Raw genomic sequence first — 6869 nt, forward strand, 5'->3', positions numbered from 1 at the left:
CCAGCCATTTCCACTGAGGTTGTGGCTGTTGGCCATGGGAAATTCTTTAGAGAAGGACACAGCCATAAGCCTTTAGCCAACACTCATAACAGGTAAAGGATAAGTGAGGTCAATGGGATCCAGACAGGGCACCAACAATGTCTATTTCAGACAGGAACCAAACTAAACTCCTAATCAAAACAACTTCACTTTTGCCTAATCAGCCAATCACAGAAATTTGTCAGCATGGTTAGATGCATGGGAAACCTTGCAATCCCAATTCCTAGTTTAGGATTTCACATTAGCCATAGACTCAAATGTTTTGAGAAAAACTGCTATGAACACTTACAGAGCCACAGAATTTCTTGGGAGGGAATGCAATTGCCTTTGTCTTCATATCTCTAAGGATCTTCTAGGGCAAGGACTGTGTTTTATTTACTGTGGGTCCCTGGAGACTATTATTTGGCACATAGTAGATGCTAAATAAATATACTGATGAATCAGATGCTTAAAATCCCTTACATATGGTGACCAACTCAGTTTGTCCAAAATGTCCAGTTTTAAAACTAAAGGTCTTCCATCCTGGACATCTGTCTCAGTGACAGGCAAACCGGGACAACTGGTTACCCTTGAGTCGTCTCTGCTTCTGCATTATGGTTGCATTCAAATCAACTAATCCCTTCATCTTTCCTACATGTCTCCCCAAAAGGAAACTTTTAAAACTCCTTGGGTAATACACCCATAAGAATGTCTTCAAAATGTCTAGTAAATATGTTCCTGCTGCAATTTGAATCATTTTTATTTTTCTTGACTCTAATAGAAATACCACTACAACCACCCCTAAGATTTTGTCATAGGAAATAGTAACCTGTGGTCCTTCTGTCCTTCTTTTTCACTTTCCATGTCACTCTCCAGGATAGCCAGTATCCTTGGGTAGATCTCTGAATGACCCCAAAGCCTTCCTTCAAGCTTAAAAAAAAAAAAATCTGACTACCTCTATGGCTCGGGAAACATTTCTTCTACATCCCCTCTCTCAAAATTTATCTGTCCTGTATCACACACTCTCCTGCCCAGATAGTAATGATCTGATCCTCAAAATAACATCATGGCTTGATCTAGTTAGAACAGTAGAAAGGTAAGCACTGGGCAGCTTTTCTACTAGCAGGGACCCTTGGCATGTATAACAACATTAATAATTAAAATAAAAAGTTAAGGTATAAGTGAATTGAAAAGAACAATGAGGTGGGGATTACTGGTTTGCATAACCCAAAAGACAGGGGTGGTTTAGGCCTACCCAATTCTGCTCTTCTCTGCCTTGCCATCTTTCCATTCCAAACTCTCTTTATGGGAAGGGAACTACATCACTGGCAGAGTCAAGTTTCCATCATCCTTGCTGCCCACACTGCCACAAGAACAGGGAGCCCCTCCCTTCCTGAATCCATGCAACAAATCCATCTCATAGAGACTCAGGTTTTGCCCACCAGGATATGTGTTTGTCCTGAGCCAGTCACCTTGGCTGAAGACAGCAGGTTCCTCTGATTGGTCTGGTTGGGATCACTTGCCTCCCTTGTGGCCAATGAAGGGAAGCACAGAGAAAGAACGGAAGGATTAGGTGTAGGATTGACAAAAACTACAGCTTTGATACTCCCAACTACCTGGCTCTGTAATTCACCTACTAACAGGGCTTTGCCTCATCGCCATCCTTATTCCATCATAAAATATTCTGGCTAAGGCCCTGGAGCCTTTTTAGAACCCCTTGGGGCAGGGGTTAAAAATGTGCTATTAAAAATAATCATTGCCTATGATGAATTTAAAAAGTCAAATAAATATCATAGTTAAGATATCATCCTACAAACATGTGGGAAATTTTCCCTAAGAGTGGGAGGTTGTGCTGGAACAGCCTAGGGAAGCTTACAGGTGTTTTGGCAAAGCTATCCCTAGTGGATGCCAGAAAGACCTGCCCCCTCCCAGCTGCGTTCCCCATTTTTCAGGGCCCTCAGTAGCAACTTCACTCTCTAATTGCCTGGAGTTAGTCATTATGTCTCAGCTGCAAGACTTGGGAATGCCAAGAAACCAGCTCACCCAGAGGCCTTTTGTGTTTTAAGTGTTGAAACCAAAAAAGAAATTTCCTAAGGAAAGTTACTACTTAGATTTACATGGGCCAACAGGCTCTGGTTTGGATACATTTCCAGGCAATCCAACTTTGAAATCCCGGGGGTTCACAAAGAAACTCGGAGTAGCAGCATATGCAGAACTGAGAATTTATAATCCTTTGCACTTATTCTTGTGTATGGCACAGACTGCTAAGTAAGTTGGCCAAATCAGTTTGGGGAACTCAATTCAATTCTATGAACATTAATTGAGCTCTGTTCAGTGAGGATGCTTTCAGCTGCAAATAACAGCTGAAAGAGCCAATTAAAATTGGCTTTAAATAATAAGAATTAATTACCTCACATAACACAAAGTTGGAGAGAGGTAGGTCCAGAAGTTGGTTAATCTAGCAGTTAAACAATGCCAGAAATATTGGTTGGCTTTTTTGAGATTCCCATGGAAATATATGATTTCATGATTTCAAAATGGCTACCACAGCTTCAAACATGACATCCTCACACAACAACATCCAAAGGTGGGAAGGAAGATGGGATTTCTCCATGAGCGTCTCTTTCTCTTTTTCTAAAATGGGAAATCTTTTCCACAATTCTTCTCAACAGACTTTGTCTTAGATCTCCTCTTAGAATTAGATTCCCATGGCCATCCCTAAACCAATAAGGCAGGAAAGAGGAATACGAAGGCCATAAATGCTTTAGCCAATGGTGATTCATTCTTAGGTCTGGGCCAACCTTAGGTGTTTCTGGAGCCCCTTGCCTCCTACACAAATGGAAGGCTTTGTTGGTAAGGAAGAAAAGCTGAAGCAGAGGCTATAAACTAGGCAACGAACAGTGTCTTCCCCGGAGCAGCTACCCCTGTGCTCTGCATTGGGCATTTGAAAATGGATAAACCACAGCCCCTTTTCTCAAGGAGCCCACAGTGACAGAAGCACTCACTCAACAATTTCTTGTATTTACTGCCCTGGTTAATAATAAAATGATTTGAAGTGGTAAAGAGCTATGCCAGACTTCATTTTTTAGAAATTTCTACAACAGAGTCTCCCATCCCACATGCTCTTCTTACAATGTGGCTTTCATATTCCTCCTATCAAGAGGTGGAATCTACTTCCTACCCTTTGAATCAGGGTGGACTTGTGACTCCAGCTGAAGTGGCACCACAGGACTCCTAAGGCTAAATTTATAAAAGTCAACACAACTGCCACCTGGTTCTCTTTGAAGGCTCTTTCTTGGAATGCAGCCACCATGCTGTAAGGAAGTCCAGACTTCCCTATGGAGAAGCCCCACACCAATCTGCCAGCCATGCTAGTGAGCCATCTCCAGCCCCAGCTGACCCACATAGCTGATGCCATATAGAAGAGAGATGGTTTGCTCTACAGCCCCTAGCCAAATCATAAATTTGTGAGCAATGTAAATGATCACTGTTTTCATAAGCCACTGAGTTTTGGTTGGGGGGGGTTGTTAAGAAGTAACAGATTATTGGATCTGTGCCAGTTTTAGAACTAAAAAGAAAGGAGTGTCAAAGATGGTATAAATCACCTGCTATCAGAGCACAAAGGAAGGAAAAATAAAAGTTTACTGGGGAGAAGAGGGAGAGCAATTACAGAGGGATCAGACACCAGGGAAAAGTGGTCAATGTTAAGTCTCAGAGGATGAGTAGATTGTAGAAAATGGACAAAAGTGCAAGCAAAGTGAATGTGCACTGTGGTTTTGGAAACCATGGAGTATATGGTGAATATCTATTGGGTTTGACTCCTTGATGGGGTAGACCTTCCTGATGCACACCAAGATTCCCGGATCTCCTCTCCTTCAAGACTCACGTCTACTTAAAGTTAGGTGTGACCATATGACGCCCTTGGGCAGTTAATTGTCATAGGAAGTGTCAGGAGTCTCTTTTGGTGAAGCATTTCAGAGCCCATACACAATTCTCCATTCTCTTAACTTCAACCAATCCTGAGGTGTCATGTTGAGATGAGGAAATCATGACAGTAGAGTTTCTGTTATCCTGAGCCCCTGACTATAATACAGTTTTTTGAGTTTTTTAAAAGCTGCCCTGACCCAGTTTCGAGGTTCCCAGCTAGAGGCCAGTCAACTCCTCTTCTTGAACAGCCAATGAAATCCACACCCCCAACCATTCTTTATCAGTCTCTCACACTTCAAATCGCTATACTTCTACCCTAATTCCCCCAGAGCCAAGTTTCAGACAATCGAGGACAGCCTCTACACCCCAGAGTCCATGGAAATCATTCAAATTAATCAATCATAAGCCTGCTTGCCCTGCCTCACCCTTTCCTTCCCATAGAAACCATAATAAAGGTGCTTGTCCATAGTTCTCTTTTCATCTGCCTCCATGACCAACCCCAGTGCATCCCTATTTGGCCCTGCATGGGGTGCTGTGTTTTCCTTCCAGAATAAAACCAAACTGTGTCGCTCTTTCTGGTTTCTCTCTTGATCTGCATCGAGCTTCGGAATATCTTTTGCAAGGTTTAACTCAAGTTAAAACACTAAGCTACTATAAGAACCATGGGTTCCCTGCTAATCTGTGTTGGACATGCGGCTGGTGCATCAAGTACAACTTTGTGGCCTTAACTCACTGAGGTTTAAAGTTGTTGTTGTTGACTGTAACATAATCTAACCCATCCCAACTGAGAACTGCCCAATTTCTATTTCCCTTCCTCTTGGGGAGGAAATTTCCCAAATTTTCATTGGAAAACTATCTCTCTCTGGCTCCCAAGTGATTAAGGTGTTGACTTCAGTTCCCTGGCTCCAAGAGAAATGTCACCCAAACCCAGACAATAAGCATAATACATTTGCCTTCAAAAAATATCCCAAATATGACCACTTCTTTCTACCTTCATCAACCTGGTCCATGCCAACTTCATTTCGTCACTGGATGACTACATTTGCCTCTTCTCTGATTTCCCTAGTCTATTCTACAGTCTATTGTCAACAGCATAATCAGAGGGATAATTTTGAAAATTAAGTCACATCATGTCACTTTTCTGCTCAAAACCCTCCTAAGACCACCCATCTCACTCAGTAAAAAGCAAAGTCCTTCCTATGGCCAATAAGGTCATACCTGATTTGCCACCTCTTACTCCTCTATCCTCTCCTATTTCCTTCTCCCTAACTCACTCTTTTCACTGGCCTCCTTGCTTTTCCACAAATTTGAGGCTTGTTTCTGCCTCGAGGCCTTTCTATTAGCCATTTCCTCCGCCTGCAGCGTTCTTGCTCCATATCCATGTAGCTCACTCCTTTATCTCCTTCAATTCTTTGTGCAGATGTCACCCTCTCAGTAAAGCCTTCTATGACACTCAATCAAAAATTCAAATCGGCAACTCCTCAGTATTTCCTATCCTTTTTTTCTTACTTTATTAATGACCATAGCACCATCTACAATGCTGTACATTTTAAGTATTCATCTGGCTTCACCAGAATATAAATTCCATGAGAGCAGGAACTGTCATCTGTTTTACTCATTACTATATTCCCAGAGTTGAAAATATTGTTTGACACATAATAGTTGCTGTAAATATTTTTTAATGAATGACAAAATGATGAGCTTTGTGCAGCAGCAGTATCATAGCCAATGAGTTTATCTGAGGCATGATTATTGCTAAAGGAATGACGAAATTAATGAATGAATTCCACCTCCTTAGTTACAGTTATTAATTCAAGAATGACCCAATTCATACTAAAACTTAACTTCAGAGACCCTGTTTAGAATTATTAGAAATTCTTGACAGAGACTGACAGCTGACAATCAAAAATGTATGCCCTCCTAGAGAATTAATGTCAATCCTTCCCAACCTTTTTCAAAAAATAGAATAGGAGGAATCACTTCCAAACACATTTTATGAGCCCAGCATTGCTCTCATAGCAAAGCCAGACAAGGACATACAAGAAAAGAAAATTATAGACCAATATCTCTGATGAACGTAGACGCAAATATTCTCAATAAATGCTAGCAAACTGAATTCAAAGCACATTAGAAGGATCATGCACTATGATCAAGTGGTTCAATGTGTGCAAATCAATAAATATAACACACTGAATTAACGGAATGAAGGATCTCAATAGATGCAGAAAAAGCACTTGAATAAATTTAATATCCTTCCATGATACAAACTCTCAACAAATTAGGTATAGAATGAATATACCTCAACACAATAACCAAGGAGTTCACCGATCTACACGCTGAAAACCATAAAAACATTGGTGAAAAAAACTGAAGAGGATAGCAATAAATGGAAGGATAGCCTATGTTCATGGTTTGGAAGAGTTGATATTGTTATAATGTTCATACGACCCAAGGCAATCTAAAATTCAATGCTATCCCTAGCAAAATACCAATGGCATTTTTTCACAGAAATAGAAAAAGTCATAAAATTAGCATGAGAACACAAAAGGTCTCAAATATTCAAAGCAATCTTGAACTGAAAGAATAAATCTGGAGGCATCACTCTTCCTGATTTCAAGCTAGAGTACAAAGCTATGGTATTCAAAATGGTGTGGTATTAGCATAAAAACAAACACATAGGTCAATGGAACAGAAATAAACCCACACGTATATGGTCAACTAATCTTTGACAAGGGCACCAAGAATACACAATGGGAAGAGAATAATCTCTTCAATAAATAGTGTTAGAAAAACTCGATATCCACATGCAAAAGAATGAAATCAGACCCTTATCTTACACCATACACATAAACTAACTTGAAATGGATTACTGACTTAAATATAAGGCCTGAAACCATAAAACTCCTAGAAGAAAACATAGGGAA

General features: G+C 40.6%; 1 pseudogene; it reads left to right on the forward strand.

Moving 5' to 3' along the window:
- The first annotated feature begins 5644 nt into the window (after positions 1-5644).
- LOC121102643 lies at positions 5645-5832 on the forward strand (annotated as a pseudogene).
- The last annotated feature ends 1037 nt before the right edge of the window (positions 5833-6869 follow it).

The sequence above is a fragment of the Ursus maritimus genome, unplaced genomic scaffold (assembly GCF_017311325.1).
Source record: "Ursus maritimus isolate PB19 unplaced genomic scaffold, ASM1731132v1 scaffold_14, whole genome shotgun sequence".
Taxonomy (NCBI): domain Eukaryota; kingdom Metazoa; phylum Chordata; class Mammalia; order Carnivora; family Ursidae; genus Ursus; species Ursus maritimus.